This window comes from Crocuta crocuta, unplaced genomic scaffold, assembly GCF_008692635.1.
Source record: "Crocuta crocuta isolate KB4526 unplaced genomic scaffold, BGI_CrCroc_1.0 scaffold176, whole genome shotgun sequence".
NCBI lineage: Eukaryota > Metazoa > Chordata > Mammalia > Carnivora > Hyaenidae > Crocuta > Crocuta crocuta.
In genome coordinates this window covers 4,133,237-4,158,349 of record NW_027531905.1, presented here as the reverse complement: position 1 = coordinate 4,158,349, position 25,113 = coordinate 4,133,237, and the positions used below count along the sequence as shown (strand labels likewise).

Below are 25,113 nucleotides of genomic sequence, written 5' to 3'. Positions count from 1 at the left end.
TGATTTTTAGTGCTATGAGATTTACAAATAATATTTGAATTTTTAAAAGCACTTGTTTATGTTTGAGTTGCCTTTCATTGCATATAGACATTGGTTTCTGTTTGAATTTTTCCATTGAATGTTTTGTTTCTTTTTTTGATTTAATCTCTTAGAAGACATAAAGACATAATTACATTGAACAGTCAGTTGAAGAGCATTTATGGAGGTGTTGTAGTATAAATAATATATTCAAAAAATTCCCAGAAACAGTTGTAAGTAACATAAAACTTGGTAGGTGAAAATAAAAACAGCTTTATTTAAAGGAACTCTTTTATATCATGAAAAGAAAACATAATAAGAATTTGGAAAACAAAGTTAGGTGTAGAATTTAAGTGGAGACTTATAAGTATGCCACCCCATTACCAAGATTAGGGTCAATTCTGTTAAATATTTTTCAGTGTCGTTTTAATGAATAGCTTGGAAGAAGAAATACACAGGGAATGTTATAAATTTAATATAATAACTATACTCTTTTGGGTGTTGAAATGCTGGGTCATCAGAGATATGAAGTGCATGACTTTGTAAATAGACAGAAAAATCATAGAGAAGAGTTAAGGTCACAGAACTGCGAAATAGCATAAAGCATGTATTCGCCAGGGCAGGGCAGGTATGCCTGGTCTCTCTGGCTTCAGACAGCAAAGGTTTATATCTTACTCATGCTATAGATACATTGAGGATTGAATGAGGCTTTGGTCCCATCTTGTCCTCACCCTGGTATAGTTCCTATGTAGAACGATACCTGTTAACATTGCAGAGTGAAAAGAAGCCCAAATTTCCTACCAGTAGTTCAATATTCTGGACTGGAAATGACCCTTCCACTCTCAATATATATCTATAGTGCTTTACCTCATCCCCATAATGGGGTCAGGTAGTGAGATCCTACTATGAATCTGAAAGGGAGAGAGCAGATGTTATTTGGTAAACAGCATTAATTATACTACAGTTGGCTTTTATGGTTGCCAAATATTCTCAGTCTCCATCTTACAGGCAAATTTGCTTGCCCTGTGTCTCCTTGGGAGGAAATCTGAAAGTTCTGTCCAAGCTAAGACCTCAAGGTCAAAAGTCCAGGATCTTTGGATGATAGGCAGGGAATGATATACCACAGTGTCTACATTATCAGGTCCAGATATATAGTCCCTTCCAACATAAAGACCTAGGAACTAAAATATATGTTGTTTACCTTCAGCATATTTAGTATGTAGTAGTAAGATTAAGGTACTTACTGTAAACATTCCCATTTAGGAAGGATGAAGAATCAGAGATGCACAGCTATCACTGTTATGTAGCAATTTTGAAGTCTCAGTGGACAGATTAACTAAGATCTGTTATGGGGGCAGGACTGCTCTTCGATTGACCATGATTTTCTGTTTAGGGTGTAGGGATAGGGTTTCTAGTCCATTGTTCTTCATGATTGTGTAAGTTTAAAATTTTTCAATATCTTTGTTGGCTATAACTAATATGAGTATTGGTGATTATGCCATTTCTCCGCCTGCTTTTTGACTATAGAAAATTGGGAGACATGGGTCACTTGAGATAGCAAATAGTGACAGTTCAGGAGAATGGTTCTTTTGGCTCCTTATCTGTTTCGTTACAATCAGCTCCATTTGTGAAAGGTAAACCCACAGTTATTTTAGGGAACTGCTTCCTATGTTTAATTTGTTTATATGATTTTTGACCCCTATGCTTGCCCATTTGTCTATGTCTCTCTCTTTTTCTGATTATAGATAACTTTGTTTATCAAGCATGGATTTAAGAAATTCCAGTGATCTTTTTTCTCCAAACCATTTGTTCCAAATGAAAATACATACTGGACAGTAATAGTAACAGGCTTGTTAGGTCTCTGCTTGGAGACATTTTAATCCATTGAATCCTCAACAGTGGGTGTAGCTAATAGACACTTGATTCAGTACTTGCTGTAATATTGAATTTAGTTGGCCTCAGTTGCTCAAAGACCTTCTCAGTTGTTTCTTTTATAAGTTGAGGTTGGGAAGCTGGTAATTCCTGCAAGTCCTCCAATATCTGAACTTTTTCTGATACCTGTAATTCAATTCTTATGAATTGTCTTCTTGTGAATTCATTGCTGTACTTGTCTTTTCCTTAATGCCTTGTCAAAAATAGCCAATAGCAGAGCTAATAAATGAATTCAGCAAAGTTGCAGCTTAAAAGATTAACGCACAAAAATCAGTTGTATTTCTACACATTCTTGATGAATATTCAGAAAAGAAATTAAGAAAGCAATTCAGTTTACAATAGCATATATTTACCTGGGAGTAAAGGAGGTGAGAGATTTGTCCACTGAAAACTACAAAACAGGCTGAAAGAAATTAAAAATAACCTAAGTAAGTGGAAGGATAGCCTGTGTTCATCATTTGGAAACATTTGGTGAAGAACACTCTAAGACTACCTCAGGACATTTAGAGTATGATGTTCAGTATGATGAAATGCCATTTAAAAAAACCAAACCCTAAAAGGGGATGTGATTAGGAGGCAAATCACATAAAGTGTATAAATGGTGATCCCACACTTGTTTTTCTAATCATATTTCATTAGATGCCATTGAAATTTGAAATTAATAAATTTAACAAAAATAATAACTGGATGGTCCCTTAGGAATAATTTAATCTCTGTGTGTGTGTGTGTGTGTGTGTGTGTGTGCGCGCGCGCGCTATGCGCATGTGCACACAGGCATACCTTTCTCTTTATTGTTTTTTTTTTTCAAATTAAGAATTAAGGGAAAAGCAAGTACATTCAGAGTAGTTGCAAGCAGATGCTCAGAAACCTGACTGCCTGACTTTGTCACTTACCTCTTTTACTGTGGAATGTCCTTAGCCTCTCTGTGCCTCATTTTTCTCACCTGTAAAATGTATATACAAGCAATTCCAACCTCTTAGTATTGTTATGAGTATTATATGACACAGACCTGCATAGTGCTTAGAATAGAACTTGGCACATTCTAGGTGTTCAGCTGGTATTCGCTGATATTATTGTAAAATGGTGGTAAGTTATGATGGAATAAATAATTATGTTATGTTAAAGGGGGATATAGTTCCTTAATATTGGGTAAAGGAAGACTTATTAGACCAATGATGAGTTCTCTCAAGGTTCATAGGTCTAAGTGAGGTCAGAACTGAGAATTTAGCACGAGAGAGGTAGATGGAATAACTTATTCACATTTAAATGAGAGATTATAATATAAATGCCTGCAAGGGTGGGTGAGGCTATTTGAGACTGCCAGATGAAAGATTATTTTATGCCATAGAAAGGATAATAAAGGACTTTGTCTGCCACATTGTCTGACAGGAAATTGGGTGCTTAAGACATTAACTAGAGACCTTACATTTGTTCAGATTTGCATTTTAGAAATATTACTCTGGCTAAAGTTTTAGAAAAATGAATTGTTACGTGTATTAGAAGCACGTAACAGCTTCTTAAACAGATACTATAGTTCTCCAAGTGAGAATGGTGGTGGCCCAAAGTAAGGTGGGTGTGTGGGAAAGAGATTTTGATGGTTTTGAGTCATAGTAAGGGAACAGAAACCAGAGAATATGTGGGAATAAAAGAGAGGAAGTAAATGTTGATTGATAAAAGATATATTTACACTCACACCAACACACACATTTTATATACATAAATACATATTTATATACATGCATATATTTTTGTGGATGATGACCAGATTTTTGGTTTTGGCAGTGCAGTGAAATAGGAAACTTAAGACCCGGAGTATGGTTAGGGTTGAAAATTTTGTGTTTTGAACATGTTGAGTTTATAGTACCGGTGGAGGGGCGCCTGGGTGGCTCAATCTGTTAAGCATCCCGACTTCGGCTCAGGTCATGATCTCCCAGTGTGTGAGTTCAAGCCTTGTGTCGGCCTCTGTGCTGCCAGCTCAGAGCCTGGAGCCTGCTTCAAATTCTGTGCCTCCCTTTCTCTGCCCCTCCCCTGCTCACATTCTGTCTCTGTCTCTCTCTCAAAAATAAATAAACATTAAAAAAATTGTTATAGTGCCTGTGGAATATTCAGGATCAGAGTGCATAACAGAGTTGAATACAGAGTCTAGAACTATGAGAAATGTGATTTTGGATGAATTTGGAAGTCAGAAATATATAGAAGGTCATCGGAAGTATGTCTGTGGATGAGACCAGAGAATATATAGAATGAGAAAAGAATTACACTTATGGTCCTGAAGGCCCTCAATGTATAATGCGTAGGCTAAGAGAGCTCGTGAAGGAAACTGTAAACTGGCAAAAGAAAAAGGAAGAAACCAAATGCCTGGTATACCTAAGTCACAGGAAGAGAGCATTTTACAAAAAACTAAGTGGTAAACAATTTCAAATGATGTAAAATAAATAAAGTATGGATTTACAAATGACTACTGGATATGACAATAAGAAAGTGTCATTAACAAGAATAGTTTCAGTGAAATGGTAGAGGAACAAAGTAGATAATCCTATGAGGAAAAAAAGGAGATGAAAAAATAGAAACAGAAGACAAGTCTTTGAGAAGCTTTGATGATGAAAGTAAGAGTCCACACTGTAGGTGGAGAGAGATATGAAGGGGAAATTTTATCCTCCTCATATTCTGGCCTAGAAGTTGAACTCATTTAAACACTTATGGGCAAGAGCCAAGCTAGTAAGACTAAAGACTAAAAAAAAAAAAAAATTGATAGAGCAGAGCACCCAAGAAGGAGGAAGTAATGAGTGGAGGTTAACCTTTATTAGGTAAGCAAATATTTTGGTGTGTGTGTGTGTGTGTGTGTGTGTGTGTGTGTGAGTGAGTGTGGAGGGATGTATATGTGCATAGATATAAATATAATTTTAAATATTATTCATACTTTTGAGTCATCACACTCATAAATTTTCTTAGTTCCTTTCCCTCAGCACTTGCAAGATCCAAATTTCTGTGAAGGATATGTACAATATACTATTTATAATCTCTTAAGTGCTATTAACAGATTTATATATGGAATGTTATCCAAGCACACAAAATTTAAACTATCTATATTATTACTTTGTCCTTTAGCTTTAAAAAGAAGAAATTGAGTTTGTCTTTTCCTGCAATGCCTTGTCAAAAATGTCCAGTAGCCACCAACACACTTAGAGCGCACCAGAGTGCGCACAAGCGGGGGAGGGGCAGAGAGAAGGAGAGACCGAATCCCAAGCTGGCTCTGTGCCATCAGTGCAGAGCTCACTGCAGGGCTTGAACTCAGGATCTGATCTGAGCCTAGAGCAGCAGTCAGGTGTTTAACTTATTGCGCCTCCCCAGGTGCCCCCCCGACGGACACACATTTTTTTAATGTATTATCTTCCAGTGCTCCCCTTAGAGCTACAAGTACTCCTTGTGAATCCCATACCATAATGTAAATTCCATGAGATATAGATTATGTATTTATTCTGTATTTTGCTGGGTCACCAAAGCCTATCAACTTTTAGGTTTATGCTCTAAGTGTAGGGAAATACCTTCATTATTGAGAAGTGTATACACCCGCATCCACTGTCACAATCAAGATACAGAACATTCCCATCAACTCAAGAAATTCTCTCATGGCCTTTTGTAGTCATCCTCCCTCAACAACCCTAACCCCAGGCAACTGCTGATCTGTGGTTTCTCACTATTGATTAGTTTACTTGCTTTTATAATTTTTATAAAATGAGATAAACCGTGTAGTTTTTGATCTCTACCTGCTTTGGTTCAGCGTAATAGTTTTTGAAAGCATGTGGCTACATATATTAGTAATCTCTACATTTTGATTGCTGAGTAATATTCTATTGTATGGGTATACAACGTTTTGTTAAGGCATTCATTTATTCCTGAACATTTAGATTGCTTAACATTTGGGACTGCTATGAATGTTTACATAAAAATCTGTGTGGGAACATACATTTTTATTTTTGTTTTAAAATATGTAGAATTGCTGGATCATACAGTAAGTGTTTAACTTTATAAACCACTTCCAGACTATTTTCCAGAGTTTCTTGACATTTTATGTTCTCATTTTAAGGTGTGAAAATTCTCTTTGATGTGCATCCTGTCAGCACTTGGTATTGTCAACATTTTTCATTTTAGCCTCTTTTTTTTGAAAGGGGAATTGTATCTCATCTTATTGCATTTAGGGTTATTGATGATGATAAGCATCTTTTTATGTGCTTATTTACCATTTCTGTATTTTCTTTTGTGAAGTGTATGTTTTAATATTTCACTCATTTTATTTTTTTGTCTAACTCGATAATTTTTAATTTGAGAGGTTTTCTAAACATAAATTCTTTGCCGTAATATGCATTATGGATATTTTCTCAGTTTCTGGTTTCCTTTTCACTTTCTTGATGGTATCTTTAGATGAATAAAACTGTATAATTTTGATGATTTCAAATTTATCACTCTTCTATGGACCATACTTCTGATGTTGTGTCAAATCTTTGCCTAATCATAGATACAATGACTTTCTGCTAAAGAAAATTCTTTAAGAAGTTTTATATATTTTCTTAGGTTATATATGTGATCCATTTTATAATTTACTTGGGATACGATGTGAGAAGATAGTCATAGTTTCTCCCCATCCCAGTGACCTCCAATATGAATACCCATCAATTCAAGACCATTTTTTTATTAACTATCCTCTTCTTCATTGTGTTACTCTAACATCTCTGGAGAAAATCATTTGACTATATGAGTGCAGATCTCTGGACTCTTAATTTTGTTCTGATGACCTGGTATATTTCAGCCTTGGCAATAGTGACATTTGGAGTTGAATAATTCTCTGTTGTGGAGGACTGTGCTGAGTGTGGTAGGATATTTAGCAACCTCTTTTCATTCCTACCCACTAGGTGCCAGGAGCATGCACTTAGTGGTGCTAACCAGAAATGTCTCCAGATTGGGGCGCCTGGTGGCTCAGTTGGTTAAGCCTCTGACTCTTGATTTTTGGTTCACGTCATGATCCCAGGGTCTTGGAATCAAGCTCCGCATTGGGCTCCACGCTTAGTGTGGAGCCTGCTCAAGATTCTTTCTCTTTCCCTCTGTCCCTCTCCCCTGCTTGTGCTCTCTTTTCTCGCTAAAAATTAAAGAAATTTAAAAAATAAAAAAGAATGTCTCCAGATATTGTTAAATATCCCGTGGGAGAATGGGGGTAGTAAATCACCCCTGGATGAAAAGCACTGCTGTGATCTAGTTTTATGTCTGTGTACCAATACCATACAGCTTGATTACTTTATAACTTTAAGGTAAGTCTTAAAATCCTGTGTGTAAAAACTTCAGTTTTATTCTTGAAAACTGTCTGCCTAGTTTAGATAATAAGCATTTTCCTATATATATATTCTATACTCAGCTTATCAGTTTCCATTAAAAAAAAAAAAGCCCACTGTCATTTTGATGAGAATTACATAGTCTATAGGTTAATTTAGGGAAAAAAATGCCATTTTAACAATATTGAATCCTACAATATCCGTGAACATAGTGTTTTTCTCCATTTTATTAGATCACATTTAATTTCTCAGTAATGTTTTGTAGTTTTCAATATATAGGATCAGGTATACTTTGCTAAGTTTATTTGTGCTTCATTTTTAGAATACTCTTTTAAATGGAATTTTAAAATTATACTTTCAGAGTTTCTTTGCTAGTGTATTAATGCATTTGGTTTTTGTATATTGCCCTTCATCCTGAGATCTTGGCAAATCCACCTTTTAAGTCTGTAACTTTTTTGTCAGTTTCCTAGGATTTATCTCTGTACCTTATAATGTCATCTGGGAATTACTCAGTCTTATTCCATATTATTCAGGATTATACTTTGTTTGCAATTTTTATGTCTTCCATTTCTTTTTCTTGCTACTTAACTGCTAAGCCCTCCAGTATAACATTTAATGTAGGTGGTGACAGTCAACATCTTGACTTATTTCTGATCCTTAGGGAGAAAGCATTTAGTCTTTACCCTTAAGTGTAATATTAATTACAGGTTTTCCATAGATGCCATTTGTTGAAGAAGTTATCTTTTATTACTATTGTTCTGAGGGTTTATTTAAATCATGAGTATTTAGATTTTGTTCATTTATATTTCTGTATCTATGGACATAATCATGTGTTTTTTCTTTTTTATGTAATGTTATGTATTATTGGATTTCATATATCAAACCACAGTTATGTTCATGGGGTAAATCCTTTTGTTAACAAGAAATTTTCATTTTGTATATTGCAGGATTCAGTGGGATAAAATTCTGTTGATTTTTGTGTCTGCTCATGATGAATATAGGTCTATAGTTTTTTGGCTTTGGTTTTGTTTTCTTGTGATCCCTATTTCTAATTTTGGTGTCAGTAAAACTGGCCTCATAAATAAGCATTTCTGCCTTCTCTTTTCTAAAAGGATTTGGATAAGAATAGTATTATTTTTTCTTTAAATGTTTGGTAGGATCCACTGGAGAAGACATATAGGTCTATAATTTTCTGTGTTGAGAGTTTTTAATTACTAATTTTCTGTTTAGTCTTTATTAGTTTTAGTAATTTACATCTTTCAAGAAACCTTGCTTTGTACTTAAATTGTTAAATTTATCAGAAAAATATAACGGTGTTTTATTATTCTTTTGTAAGATTTATAGTGATGACCCTTCTCTTTTCTTCATAGTGGCAGTTTATATCAATTGCCTTAGATTTATTACTTTGTTAATCTTCTTGGAGAAGCAGTTTTTGGTTCCATTGATTTTTTTTTTCTTGTTTTTTTATTTCATTGCTGGTCTGATCTTTATTACTCCTTTGAGTTTAATTTGCTCTATTTTTTATAGTTTTAAGTTTTTATAGTTTTTTAAGATGGAAGTACAAACACATGATTTTAGAGCTCTCCAGTTGCTAACTGCCAAGTTGACTGCATTCCACATATTGTAATATGGCATGTTTTCATTTTCATTTTCCTTAAATTTCATTTAAGGAAATTCTACAAATTTCCTTACGAATTTTGTTTAACCTATGAAATAAATAGTAAGTTAGTTAGATTCACATTTTTATTTAAATTCCACTTAGTTAACATACAGTATAGTATTAGTTTCAGTTGTAGAATTTAGTGATTCATCACTTGCATACAATACCCAGTGCTCATTAGAAGTGTGTTGTGTTGTTTACATTTCCCATATTTTGAGATTATTTCTAGCTTTTAAAAAAATTGAATTCTAATTTAAATTGTTTTGGATTGAGAATATATTCTATATTAAATCTATATTAAATTTATTTTCAATGGATGGACACATGTTTTATAGCTTAACATATATTCTATCTTTATGAATATACTGTGTACATTTGAGAAGAATGTATATTCTACTATGGTTGGGTGGAGTGTTCTATAAATGTCAAATTAGGTGACTATGGTTGATGTTTTTCAGTTCCTCAAAATGCAGTGATTGTATTTTCTTCTTTTAGCTACTGAGAAAAAGAGTGTTGATCTCTCCAGTATATTGATTTGTCTATTTCTTTTAATTATGTCAGTTTTTTCCTTCATGTATTTTGGTGCTTTGTTGAACGCATGTGGATTTGTAGTTGTTACATCCTCCTATTTTATTTCTTGTCTCAATGTCCATTTTGTTTCATATTAGCATAGTTAATTTAGCTCTGTTATGCTTACTATGTATATGGTTTTTCACTTTCCATTCTTTTACTTTAAAATTATCTGTGTCTTTGAGGGGTGCCTGTGTGACTCAGTCAGTTGAGCATTGGACTTGACTTTGGCTCAAGTCATGATCTCAGGGTTGAGCCATCAAGCCCTGCATCAGGCTCCTTACTGAGCATTGAGCCTGTTTAAGATTTTCTCTCTCTCTCTCTCCCTCTCTCTCTCTCTCTCTCTCTCTCTCCCCCCTCTGCCCTTCTTCCCCCCACTTGCTCTTTTTCTCCCGCTCAAATTAAAAAGTAATAAAAAATAAAATTATCTGTGTCTTTGAATTAAAGTATCTTTGTAGACAGCATATAATTAGATCTTGTTTTTTATGCAATTTCATATTCTTTACCTTTTGATCAGAGTGTTTTTTATTCCATTCAATTTAAGGTAACTTTGTGATATGCCTGGATTTAGATCTGCCATTTTGCCTTTGATTTTTATTTGTTAATCTTTTTTTTTTAAAGAGTTAAACTTTTGTTTTTTTGTTTTTTGTTTTTAATGTTTTATTTATTTCTGAGACAGAGAGAGAGAGACAGCATGAGCAGGTGAGGGTCAGAGAGAGAGGGAGACAAGAACCTGAAACAGGCTCCAGGCTCTGAGCTAGCTGTCAGCACAGAGCCTGACGCGAGGCTCAAACCCACAAACCGTGAGATCTTGACCTGAGCCAAAGTCGGACGCTTACACGACTGAGCCACCCAGGTGCCCTTCTATTCGTTAATCTTACTTGGTTTTGATCCTCTCTTCCTTTTTCATTCCTGTCTTTTAGTACATCATTTAAAAAAATTTTTAGTGTTTTTTTATTTATTTCTGAGAGAGAGAGAGAGAGTGTGTGAACAGAGGAGGGTCAGAGAGAGAGGAAGACACAGAATCTGAAACAGGCTCCAGGATCTGAGCCACCTGTCAGCACAGAGCCTGACATGGGGCTCTTACCCACAAACTGTGAAATGACCTGAGCCGAAGTTGGATGCTTAACCAACTGAGCCACCCAGGCGCCCCAAATACACCATTTTAAAATTTGCTGTTGTCTTATGTTTTAACACAGTATGGAGCTATAATTGGTATATAGTTACCTGTACATATTTAAAGCATGTATTCTAATAAGTTTTAGCATATGTAAAATCCCATAAAACCATCAACACAGTCAAAATAATGAATAAGGCTAACCCTCTAGCATTTTCTTTGTGTCTCAAGGTAATAATTTCCTCCTCCCCATCCTCATCATCCTTTTCCATTCCCAAAAAGTCACTGATGATGTAACTGCATAGTGTATATTTTCTAGAATTTTTATTTAAATAAAATTATGCAATATGTACTTATTTTTGCCTGTCTTGCAGCATACTTCTATTATGTGGTTCACTCATTTTGTCCCATGTGTCAATAGTTTGTCTCTCTGTCTCTCTGTCTGTCTCTCTCTCTCTCTCTTTTTTTTTTTTTTTTTTTTTTTTNTTAGGGCAAAGGAGGAGCAGAAAGAGAGAAAGAATCTCAAGCAGGCTCCATGCCCCGTGCTGAGGCTGCTGTGGGGCTCTATTGCAGGGCCATGAGATCATGACCTGAGCTGAAATCAAGAGTCAGATGACTAACCAAATGAGCCATCCTGGCACCCTGTCCCTTTTTATTTTTTGAGTAATGTTCTATTTTGTGATTATACCACAGTTTAAACATTTATCTTTTGATGGGTGTTTTGGTTGTATCCATTGTTTGGCTGTTAGAAATAATACTGCTATGAGCATTTATGCACACGTTTTTGTATGGACCTATTCTTTTATTTCTCATGGATAAAGACCCATCAGTGGAATGGCTAGGTCATATGATAAGTGTATGTTTAACTNCTTTAAGAAGTTTTATATATTTTCTTAGGTTATATATGTGATCCATTTTATAATTTACTTGGGATACGATGTGAGAAGATAGTCATAGTTTCTCCCCATCCCAGTGACCTCCAATATGAATACCCATCAATTCAAGACCATTTTTTTATTAACTATCCTCTTCTTCATTGTGTTACTCTAACATCTCTGGAGAAAATCATTTGACTATATGAGTGCAGATCTCTGGACTCTTAATTTTGTTCTGATGACCTGGTATATTTCAGCCTTGGCAATAGTGACATTTGGAGTTGAATAATTCTCTGTTGTGGAGGACTGTGCTGAGTGTGGTAGGATATTTAGCAACCTCTTTTCATTCCTACCCACTAGGTGCCAGGAGCATGCACTTAGTGGTGCTAACCAGAAATGTCTCCAGATTGGGGCGCCTGGTGGCTCAGTTGGTTAAGCCTCTGACTCTTGATTTTTGGTTCACGTCATGATCCCAGGGTCTTGGAATCAAGCTCCGCATTGGGCTCCACGCTTAGTGTGGAGCCTGCTCAAGATTCTTTCTCTTTCCCTCTGTCCCTCTCCCCTGCTTGTGCTCTCTTTTCTCGCTAAAAATTAAAGAAATTTAAAAAATAAAAAAGAATGTCTCCAGATATTGTTAAATATCCCGTGGGAGAATGGGGGTAGTAAATCACCCCTGGATGAAAAGCACTGCTGTGATCTAGTTTTATGTCTGTGTACCAATACCATACAGCTTGATTACTTTATAACTTTAAGGTAAGTCTTAAAATCCTGTGTGTAAAAACTTCAGTTTTATTCTTGAAAACTGTCTGCCTAGTTTAGATAATAAGCATTTTCCTATATATATATTCTATACTCAGCTTATCAGTTTCCATTAAAAAAAAAAAAGCCCACTGTCATTTTGATGAGAATTACATAGTCTATAGGTTAATTTAGGGAAAAAAATGCCATTTTAACAATATTGAATCCTACAATATCCGTGAACATAGTGTTTTTCTCCATTTTATTAGATCACATTTAATTTCTCAGTAATGTTTTGTAGTTTTCAATATATAGGATCAGGTATACTTTGCTAAGTTTATTTGTGCTTCATTTTTAGAATACTCTTTTAAATGGAATTTTAAAATTATACTTTCAGAGTTTCTTTGCTAGTGTATTAATGCATTTGGTTTTTGTATATTGCCCTTCATCCTGAGATCTTGGCAAATCCACCTTTTAAGTCTGTAACTTTTTTGTCAGTTTCCTAGGATTTATCTCTGTACCTTATAATGTCATCTGGGAATTACTCAGTCTTATTCCATATTATTCAGGATTATACTTTGTTTGCAATTTTTATGTCTTCCATTTCTTTTTCTTGCTACTTAACTGCTAAGCCCTCCAGTATAACATTTAATGTAGGTGGTGACAGTCAACATCTTGACTTATTTCTGATCCTTAGGGAGAAAGCATTTAGTCTTTACCCTTAAGTGTAATATTAATTACAGGTTTTCCATAGATGCCATTTGTTGAAGAAGTTATCTTTTATTACTATTGTTCTGAGGGTTTATTTAAATCATGAGTATTTAGATTTTGTTCATTTATATTTCTGTATCTATGGACATAATCATGTGTTTTTTCTTTTTTATGTAATGTTATGTATTATTGGATTTCATATATCAAACCACAGTTATGTTCATGGGGTAAATCCTTTTGTTAACAAGAAATTTTCATTTTGTATATTGCAGGATTCAGTGGGATAAAATTCTGTTGATTTTTGTGTCTGCTCATGATGAATATAGGTCTATAGTTTTTTGGCTTTGGTTTTGTTTTCTTGTGATCCCTATTTCTAATTTTGGTGTCAGTAAAACTGGCCTCATAAATAAGCATTTCTGCCTTCTCTTTTCTAAAAGGATTTGGATAAGAATAGTATTATTTTTTCTTTAAATGTTTGGTAGGATCCACTGGAGAAGACATATAGGTCTATAATTTTCTGTGTTGAGAGTTTTTAATTACTAATTTTCTGTTTAGTCTTTATTAGTTTTAGTAATTTACATCTTTCAAGAAACCTTGCTTTGTACTTAAATTGTTAAATTTATCAGAAAAATATAACGGTGTTTTATTATTCTTTTGTAAGATTTATAGTGATGACCCTTCTCTTTTCTTCATAGTGGCAGTTTATATCAATTGCCTTAGATTTATTACTTTGTTAATCTTCTTGGAGAAGCAGTTTTTGGTTCCATTGATTTTTTTTTTCTTGTTTTTTTATTTCATTGCTGGTCTGATCTTTATTACTCCTTTGAGTTTAATTTGCTCTATTTTTTATAGTTTTAAGTTTTTATAGTTTTTTAAGATGGAAGTACAAACACATGATTTTAGAGCTCTCCAGTTGCTAACTGCCAAGTTGACTGCATTCCACATATTGTAATATGGCATGTTTTCATTTTCATTTTCCTTAAATTTCATTTAAGGAAATTCTACAAATTTCCTTACGAATTTTGTTTAACCTATGAAATAAATAGTAAGTTAGTTAGATTCACATTTTTATTTAAATTCCACTTAGTTAACATACAGTATAGTATTAGTTTCAGTTGTAGAATTTAGTGATTCATCACTTGCATACAATACCCAGTGCTCATTAGAAGTGTGTTGTGTTGTTTACATTTCCCATATTTTGAGATTATTTCTAGCTTTTAAAAAAATTGAATTCTAATTTAAATTGTTTTGGATTGAGAATATATTCTATATTAAATCTATATTAAATTTATTTTCAATGGATGGACACATGTTTTATAGCTTAACATATATTCTATCTTTATGAATATACTGTGTACATTTGAGAAGAATGTATATTCTACTATGGTTGGGTGGAGTGTTCTATAAATGTCAAATTAGGTGACTATGGTTGATGTTTTTCAGTTCCTCAAAATGCAGTGATTGTATTTTCTTCTTTTAGCTACTGAGAAAAAGAGTGTTGATCTCTCCAGTATATTGATTTGTCTATTTCTTTTAATTATGTCAGTTTTTTCCTTCATGTATTTTGGTGCTTTGTTGAACGCATGTGGATTTGTAGTTGTTACATCCTCCTATTTTATTTCTTGTCTCAATGTCCATTTTGTTTCATATTAGCATAGTTAATTTAGCTCTGTTATGCTTACTATGTATATGGTTTTTCACTTTCCATTCTTTTACTTTAAAATTATCTGTGTCTTTGAGGGGTGCCTGTGTGACTCAGTCAGTTGAGCATTGGACTTGACTTTGGCTCAAGTCATGATCTCAGGGTTGAGCCATCAAGCCCTGCATCAGGCTCCTTACTGAGCAATGAGCCTGTTTAAGATTTTCTCTCTCTCTCTCTCCCTCTCTCTCTCTCTCTCTCTCTCTCTCCCCCCTCTGCCCTTCTTCCCCCCACTTGCTCTTTTTCTCCCGCTCAAATTAAAAAGTAATAAAAAATAAAATTATCTGTGTCTTTGAATTAAAGTATCTTTGTAGACAGCATATAATTAGATCTTGTTTTTTATGCAATTTCATATTCTTTACCTTTTGATCAGAGTGTTTTTTATTCCATTCAATTTAAGGTAACTTTGTGATATGCCTGGATTTAGATCTGCCATTTTGCCTTTGATTTTTATTTGTTAATCTTTTTTTTTTAAAGAGTTAAACTTTTGTTTTTTTGTTTTTTGTTTTTAATGTTTTATTTATTTCTGAGACAGAGAGAGAGAGACAGCATGAGCAGGTGAGGGTCAGAGAGAGAGGGAGACAAGAACCTGAAACAGGCTCCAGGCTCTGAGCTAGCTGTCAGCACAGAGCCTGACGCGAGGCTCAAACCCACAAACCGTGAGATCTTGACCTGAGCCAAAGTCGGACGCTTACACGACTGAGCCACCCAGGTGCCCTTCTATTCGTTAATCTTACTTGGTTTTGATCCTCTCTTCCTTTTTCATTCCTGTCTTTTAGTACATCATTTAAAAAAATTTTTAGTGTTTTTTTATTTATTTCTGAGAGAGAGAGAGAGAGTGTGTGAACAGAGGAGGGTCAGAGAGAGAGGAAGACACAGAATCTGAAACAGGCTCCAGGATCTGAGCCACCTGTCAGCACAGAGCCTGACATGGGGCTCTTACCCACAAACTGTGAAATGACCTGAGCCGAAGTTGGATGCTTAACCAACTGAGCCACCCAGGCGCCCCAAATACACCATTTTAAAATTTGCTGTTGTCTTATGTTTTAACACAGTATGGAGCTATAATTGGTATATAGTTACCTGTACATATTTAAAGCATGTATTCTAATAAGTTTTAGCATATGTAAAATCCCATAAAACCATCAACACAGTCAAAATAATGAATAAGGCTAACCCTCTAGCATTTTCTTTGTGNCTACTGGATATCAGTAAACCACACAGTATTTCAGAAATGAATTATAGGGTAAATATGTATAAAGTAGATTTGATCCCTATTTGAGGAGCTTAATATCGAGTAGGGGAAACCATATACAAACACGGAAGGCTTAAACAAAAAATAGGATGGCTTAGTCCCTAGTGATGAATCCTTCTAAGCTAGAGTATTCAACTCTGAGGAGATATTGAAGGCTAGGCCTCAAAGACACGTGTCAGCCAAGCTCTACAGAAGGGACCCCTAAGCAGAGGATGCCCCTTGTACAAAAACTCTTGGATAGATGATGGTAAAGGCATTCAAGAGCCAGAAAGAAGATGAATGTTGAGAGAGTAAGGATTTTCCTTTCCCTTTCCCTCTCTTTTTCTTGTTTCTTTCTCTTTTTCCTCTCTTTCTCTCTCTCCCCCTCTCTTTTTTTTTTTTTTTTTTTTTTTTTTTTTTTTAGGGCAAAGGAGGAGCAGAAAGAGAGAAAGAATCTCAAGCAGGCTCCATGCCCCGTGCTGAGGCTGCTGTGGGGCTCTATTGCAGGGCCATGAGATCATGACCTGAGCTGAAATCAAGAGTCAGATGACTAACCAAATGAGCCATCCTGGCACCCTGTCCCTTTTTATTTTTTGAGTAATGTTCTATTTTGTGATTATACCACAGTTTAAACATTTATCTTTTGATGGGTGTTTTGGTTGTATCCATTGTTTGGCTGTTAGAAATAATACTGCTATGAGCATTTATGCACACGTTTTTGTATGGACCTATTCTTTTATTTCTCATGGATAAAGACCCATCAGTGGAATGGCTAGGTCATATGATAAGTGTATGTTTAACTTCTTTGTGGTAACGCCCTACATTATACCTTTGGTGAAGTGTCCTTGAAAATCTGTTCCTGGAGGCTTCTGGGTGGCTCAGTCAAGTTACACATCGACTCTGGATTTCAGCTCAGGTCATAATCTCACTCACGTTTCCTGGGACTGAGCCTCACGTCAGGCTCTGTGCTGACAGCATGGGCCTGCTTGGGATTCTCTCTCTCCCTCTCCCGCTCTCTCTGCCTCTCCCCTGTGCTTGTATGTGTTTCTCTCTCTCTCAAAATAAATAAATAAACTTTAAAAAAATCCGTTCCTAGTTGTATTGTCTGTTTTCTTATGATTGAGTTTTCAGAGTTCTTTATATATTCTGAATATATATCTTTTCTCAGATAGGTGATATGCAAATGGTTTATCACAGCCTATGGCTTGTCTTTTCTTCTAGTGTATTTCCAAGTGTAGAAGTTTAAAATTTATATGAAGTCCAATTTATCACTTTTTTCCTACGGATATGTGTGTGTGTGTGTGTCCTAACCTAACCCAAAGTCAAAAAAAGATTTCGTCTATGTTTTATTTTAAAAGTTTTATTAGTTTATAGTTTCAAGTTTCCAAATTATCCAGTCGGTTGTTATATATGGTTCTAGATGTGGATTGAAATTCTCTCTCTCTTTCTCCTCTCTTTTTAACCTATGATACCCAAGCATTACTGTCTTAGTTGCTGAAAAGATTGTTCTTTCACACATGAATTTTCTTTGTGCCTTATTAAAAATTAATAATATATGTGTGTTTATTATTTAACTATTTGTTTTATTTATAGCTCAGAACTCTTATACTACTAGTCTTGAAATCAGCATAAGATCTCCAATATTGTTCTTATATTTCAAACTTGTTCTGGCTAGTCTGTGTCCATTGCACTTTCACATAAATTGTATAATCAGCCTGTCAATTTCTACAACAAAGGATACTGAGATGATAGGAGTTATGTTTACTCATACCATTTCTGACACCAAAAGTGTGGGTTTTACCATCAAGCAATTCTCCAATTCCCCTGCTGGCTACTGCATAAGTCAATTTTATCCTTTTTTTTTTTTTTTTTTAAGTTTATTTATATATCTTAGAGAGAGAGAGCAAGGGAAGGGAGGGAGAGTGAGAGAATCCCAACCAGCCTCCACACCACCATCACAGAGCTCAATGTAGGGCTCAGACTCATGAACTGTGTGCTCATGACCTAAACCAGAGTCAAGAGTCAGATGCTTAACTGACTGAGCCGCCCAGGTGCCCTGTCAGTTTAATTCTGACACTACTCAGAAGTAGTGCAAACCTCACAGGTTAAGGGCTTAGTCCCATAAGACTTCCCCCACTTCATATGCCAGTTGCAAGTTCTGTGCATTCCATGCCCATAACCAATAGGCTGTAAATCAGGGAGTTCCTATAACCTCCCTCTCAGTCCAGTCACAAGTCCTTGGACCTCCTGTATTTCTGATCAAATAGCTATAAGTCAAGACTTTCCACAAACCCCTCCTGAGGTTTGATAATTTGCCAGAACAACTGACAGAACTCAAGGAATCTGTTTTACTTACTATTACCAATTTATTATAAAGGATGCAACTGAGGAACAGCCAAACAGAAGAGATGCAAAGGGCAACATATGGGGGAAAGCCAGGGTATTGTGGAGTTTCTGTGCCCTCTCCACATGTGTCATTCTTCCAGTTTATCCAGTTCACCAATCTGGATGCTATTTAAATATTGTTATTTTTATAGAGGTTCCATTACACAGCCACAGTTGATTAAATCATTTGACTGTTGGCGATTGATTCAATCTCTAGCCCCTCTCCTCTTCCTAAAGGCTGAATGTTCCAGCCTCTAATCACCTGGTTTGTTTTTCTGACAGTCAGTCCTATTCTGAAGCTACCTAGGGGTCCACCAAGACATAAACTCAAGCATAATTGAAGAGGGCTTGGTGTGAATAACAAAACACTCCTTTTACTCCTATCACTAAGGAAATTCCAAGGGTTTTAGAAGCTCTGTGGTAGGAACTTGGGATGAAGACCAAATACATATTTCTTATGCTATCACAGATGCTGCTTGGGATTATATTGACTCTATTTGGATATAATGGACAACTTTACAATATTGTCTTCTTACCTAAGAATATGGCATATTGCTCCACTTATTTAAGTCTTTTATAACTTCCCTCAGTAATGTTTAAAATTTTTCACTGTTTGGGTCTAGCACATCTTGTCAGATTCATTCCACATATTTCTTATTTTTTTTTAATGCTAGTTTGACTTTTTAATTTTTTCTTTTTCTTTTTTTTCAGAGTATATTTTTATTTTTNGGAGTCTCCGATCCCGGCCCGATTTTATCTTCCCCGGTTCGCACTCACGTTAGAAGGCTCTCTCAGTGGATTCTGCGCCTTTTTTTCTCCCAATCTCTCAGGTTTTGTAAGGTTTCCAATGGCTTCAGATCTTTTCTGTGTGATGTATGGGCGCGAGTGCAAGTACGGAGCTCCTTACTTCTCCGCCATCTTGCCCTCTCCTGACTTTTTAATTTTTTCAACCTCAATTATCCAGTGCCTGTTGTACAAAAAAGTACAGTTGTATATTGATCTTGTATTCTGTGATGATACTAAAATCACTTATTTTAGCACCTTTTTTGGTACAATCCATTGTATTTTCTACATAGTCAAAAATGAGAATAAAGATACTGTTCCATCTTCCTTTTAATTAGATGTCTTTTATTTTTCTTAACTTACTGCACTGGCTGAACCTCTAGTACAATATTGAAAACCTCTAGTATAATAGTACAATATGGAAGGATATCTTTGCCTTTTGCTTGACAATAGGTAGAAACCATTTAGGTTTTCTTCATTAGCTATAATGTTAGCTATAGACATCTTCAGGAAAGCTCTCTACTATGTCTAGTATTTTTCTTTCTACTCCTAGTTTTTATTCTTGGAATAGATGTTGGATTTTGTCAAACAAATACATTTATAATATATGTTATATATGTATATGTACTTTCTCTTAGTATTCTCTCCTTGTCCTTTTATATCTGTATCAAGTTTTGTGATGTGTCTTATTTTATTGCAGATGTTAGTAATCTGTGTCATTTTTCTCTTTTCCTGATTAGTTTTGTAGAGGTTTATTGAATCTTTTAATCTTTTCAAAGAACCAGCTTCTGGTTTCACTGATTTTACTTTTTGTGTTTTTCTTATTTCTATATCATGACTTATACTCTGTCCTTTATGATTTTATTTTTTTAGTTTAATTGGATTTCAGTTTGTACTTATTCTGGTGTCTTAAAACAGAAGCTTTGGCCATTGAAACTTTTATTTTTCACTATAAGCCTGTAGTGATGTATTTCTTTCTAGGGACTACTTTAGGTGCATTTCTCACATCTTTAAATAGCATGTTTTCATTTTCAGTGACTTAAATATACTTTTTAATTTTTCATTTGATTTCTTCTTTTATCCTTGGGTTATTTAGAAGTGTGTTATTTAGTGTTAATATATTTTGTGTTTTTCTACATGTATCTCTTTTATTGACTTCTCATCTTCTTCTAATGTGGACAGAGAACATTACGTGATTTAAATACTTTTTTGAGATTTGTTTTATGGCCCAGGATATGCCATATCTTGGTAAATGTTCCTATCTACTTGAAAAGAAAGCACATTATTCTGTCGGAGTTTCTTTATAAATGTCATTTAGATCAATTGTTTTATTGTGCTGCTCAAGTCTTCTATATTGTTACAGATTTTCTTTCTTCTTGTCTGCCAGTTAATGAGAGGCAAGTGTTGAAATATCTGACCGTGCCTATGGATTTGACTAGTTTCCCTTGTAGTTCTGTTTTTCTTTCTAATGATTTTGACACACTTCTATGTGGTGCATAAACATTTAGGATTACGTCCATTTCATATAATTTTCTCTTTAACACTATGAAATGCCTTTTCTATGATAATGTTGTTTGATATGAAATCTGCCTTGTTTGATATTAATATAGTTTCTCCACCTTTCTTTTGAGTATTGTCAGAATAATATATTTTCCCCTGTACTTTTGCCTTTTTCCAAATCCCCCTTTACTTTTAAACTATTTCTGTCTGTTTAAAATGAGTTTCGGGGCGCCTGGGTGGCTTAGTCGGTTAAGCGTCCGACTTTCGCTCAGGTCATGATCTCGCGGTTCGTGGGTTCGAGCCCCGCGTCGGACTCTGTGCTGACTGCCAGCTCAGAGCCTGGAGCCTGTTTCAGTCTGTGAGTCCCTCTCTCTCTGACCCTCCCCTGCTCACGCTGTCTCTCTCTCTCTCTCTCCTAGAGATAAATAAAAATATTTAAAAAAATAAAATAAAATAAAATGAGTTTCTATGGGGCGCCTGGGTTTCTATGGTGGCTCAGTCGGTTGGGCGTCCGATTTCAGATCCAGTCATGATCTCACGGTTCATGGGTTTGAGCCCCATATCGGACTCTGTGGTGACAAGTAGCTTGGAGCCTGGAGCCTGCTTCAGATTCTGTGTCTCCCTCTCTCTCTGACCCTCCCCTGTTCACGCTCTCTCTCTCTCAGAAATAAATAAAAAACATTAGAGAAAAATGAGTTTCTAGCAGGAAGCATGTAGTTGGCTCTTTTATCAAATCCGGTAGCCACTGCCTATTTATTATGTGGGCTTTGTTGGTTGGTTGGTTTAAGTAGGCTCCATGCCCAGTGTGAAGTCTAAAAAGAGCTTGAACACAAGACCCTGAGGTTGAGACCTGAGCTGAGATCAAGAGTTAGATACTTCACTGACTGAGCCACTGAGGCACCCCGTTTTTATTGTGTTTTTAAAACTCTTTACATTTAATGTGGTTGTCAATACCTTGGGGTTTAAATGTACCATCTTGCTATTTGTTTTCTATCTGTTCCATGTATTCTTTTGTGCCTACTTTTGGATTATTTTAATGATTCCATTTTATGTCTTTTGTTGGTTTTATCATGTACAACACTTTGTTGTGTTATTTTGTAATATACTTCAGGGAAGGGTGACAACAGTTTTTGCAAGTGGATAGATAATAAAATAAATTTTTTAGGCTCTCTGCTGAAACTAACTCTGACAGTATAGTGAGAAAGCAGCCATAAACAATGTGTAAACGGTGGCCATTGCTGCATATTAATACAAGTTTATTGGGGCACCTGGGTGGCTCAGTCGGTTAAGTGTCTAACTTCTGCTCAGGCCATGATCTCATGGTCCGTGGGTTCGAGCCCACGTTGGGCTCTGTGCTGACAGCTAGCTCAGAGCCTGGAGCCTGCTTCTGATTCTGTGTCTCCCTCTCTCTCTGACCCTCCCCTCCTCACGTCCTCTCTCTCTCTCTCTCTCTCTCTCTCTCTCTCTCAGAAATAAATAAAACATTTTAAATAAAAAGGTGCTGATGCACCATTTCAGTGATCAAATTTGATAATAATTTCCGTATAAATTTTAGAACATTTCTTCTGTATCTATTTTAAGACTTCCCATATCACATTTTATTGTAAATTTTGGTAACTAAATAGAGCGAACACAAAATTAGTGTAATAGACATAGCATTAGATTTAATACATGGTTTTGTAGCAGAGGAAAAATTGTTTTTTTTCTAATATTCTCCTAGGTTCTCTGGCTGGGGCCTTTTAAACTGAAGTGACAAAAGACAGATTAACAAAGAGGTGACCATATAGATTTACTTAATGTAATTTTTCATGACATGGGAACCTTAATAAGGAAATAAAGACCAAGATACAGTTAAACTTGAGCATTTCTGTACTAAATTTGATGAACAGTAGAAAGTCATGGGGAAACATGATTGGACACAAGGGTATGAGCTAAGGAAACTGGAGCAATTTAGTAGGACCTGTTCATTTGGATTCTTGACATCCATCTACCTTCAGAAATAAGGAAGCTCCTTTTCTTCTGGGCATAGGGTGGGCAACTTTATACAGAAAGTTCTTACCACTTGCTCCAGGGGGAAAGGAGAAGGTCAGAGGATTCTTCCTGCACCTGCCATTTCTCATTCCTTCATCCTGAAATATTTGATATGTCAAGGGATAGTGTGTTCTGAGCTCTGCCAGTTTCATTATGGCATATTTGGCTTCAGATCCTTTAAATTTGGAGGAAAAAGTTACAAATAAAACTCAGTCTCAACTTCTCTATCATACTTCCCTTCCTCTTCTCTAAAAGACAAAAGTTATACAGGCTTTACCATGTTTTTACTCTTGCCTCCATGTACCCATATTTGTTCAGTCTTTAGTTCTAACCCTTAAAATTCCCCAAAAGATTATTGTGGTTATTTACATTTTTTATTGTGATGTACTCACATATTTACAGATTTTTTTTGTGTACCTTTTACTGCTTGCTATCTCTCCTTCACGTGTTCAATTTACTTCTTATAGTCTTTATTACTTATGAAGTAGAAACTTTATTAATTTTTTTCTGAAAATTTTTTTATTATACCCTAATTTGTGAATAATATTTCAGTACTAAATACTATAGCACTTGCTTTTCCTGAAGATATTATTCCACTGTCTTTAATATGTAGTGTTTCTTATGAGATGTCTGATGTTAGTTCAGTTATTGGTATTTTATAGATTGTCTTTATGCTTTGGTTATTTTTCATAGTTCACTCTTATCCTTGATGTTCTATAATTTTACTCTGATGAGCTTATATTTTTGAATTCTTTTGTATACATCCTGTATAGGCATGGCAGTGATAGTCAACTACCCACCAAACTTTGTTCCTCTTACTTAACATATGATTGTTACTTGCTAGCTGCTGCTCCCTGAGCAGGTCTTTTCCTTTGCCTTTGTGGGGTTGGTGTTGTTCATAAAGGCTTCCTTTTGCGTATATCCTCCCATGAAATACCTGTCAACTAAAGCCACTAATACGAAATAATCCCTTTAAGATTCAGCAGTTTAGACTATGATTTTTTTAGACAGTAAACAAAGTTCAAGCAGCTTAATTTTCCACCAGTGATTTGGTAGTGCAAGTAATTGTGTCATTCATTGGCCAGGGCAGTTAAGAAGTAGATGATGGGCTTTGTCATCTCTTCTCTTTTGCCTGTAAGAGAAAACATTAAGGATTTTGTCAATGGCAGAACCACAGGTATGAGGAGATTGGGTCTGTGAATTATCACTTGGAGGGAGTCTGCCATTCAAGACATTTCCATGAATAAGAAACAAAACTTATGTTATTTTAAGTTAGTGAAAATTTTAGAATTATTTGTTGATAGCAGCCAGCATTATCTTAATACATCAAGACTCACCTTGTCATCATTATCTTTCAAAAACTTTGATACTGTTAATCAAATATATATTTTTAGAACCAAACTTTATCACAAAAGTGTATGTATATACACACACACACATATACATATACATATATATACACACACATATATGTTTCTAGATATGTGTATGTGTGTGTGGTGTGTGTGTATATATATATATATGCATATATATATACACATACATATACACACACATATCTAAAAACCTATTGCAAAGTTTAAAAATAAAAATATCATAGGGGTGCCTGGGTGACTCAGTTAAGTGTGTAACTTAGGTTCAGGTCATGGTCATGGTTCATGAGATCGAGCCCCACATCGGGCTCTCTGCTATCAGCTTAGAGCCTGCTTCAGGTCCTCTTTCTCCCTCTCTCATCTCTCCACCCCACCGTCAAAAATAAACTTTAAAAAGTCATAGTAAATATAGGCAAGACATCAGAGGGTTTGAATCTCATGTAAAGATTTCCTTGTGCTTAGGAGAAGATAGAGGAGTTCATTTTAGTTGAAAGGTGGGTAAGATTTAAACGTGAATGTATGAAAGTATCCAAAAATACGATTTAATAGAAAAAAAGGTACTCCAACATGTAAAGAATTGGTTTAATTTTTAGATTAATTTTGAACTGGAATACATTTTAAATGAAAGAAAATGATATCTGGGTTTAATTAAGATTAAGGAATGGGTGATTTACGCTTGGTCTCCTGAATATCACATGACATTTTGTATGTCATTTGATCACGCTAGGCTTTTTATTTCCGTATATTGCACCTCCAGATCACAGGAATGGTTTCAAATATTCCCTGCATTCATTTAGAGGAAAATCGATAATGATAGATTGTTACAAGACACCCACTCTCATTCTGCTTGGGCAGAGAGGAAAAATATTGTGGTCTTAGCTCCTGTAGGAAAGGAAAAATTTTTACTCTCCCCTTCTAGGGCCTTTTGTCTGCTCTGTTAATTAAATTGATATGTCAGATTAACAGGAAAAAACAAATTTAATTAGATGTATACGGGAGCCCCATAAGAATGTGATACCCACAGGCATTGAGGCCGTTGAGGCTTACATGCCATCCTGAGCTGAGGAGAAGGGGTACGGGTCCGAGATTTCAGAAGGAGGAACATAGTTCACAGGTAGATAAACAAGGAAAACAAATGTTTGCCACGCTTTACAGGTACAGTG

The 25,113-nt window shown here is 35.3% G+C and overlaps 1 protein-coding gene across 4 annotated transcripts in view; it reads left to right on the top strand.

Moving 5' to 3' along the window:
- Window positions 1–25,113, top strand: part of CCDC91 (coiled-coil domain containing 91) — a 342,402-nt gene that overhangs the window by 203,909 nt on the left and 113,380 nt on the right. The gene's annotated exons all lie outside the window — the stretch shown is intronic.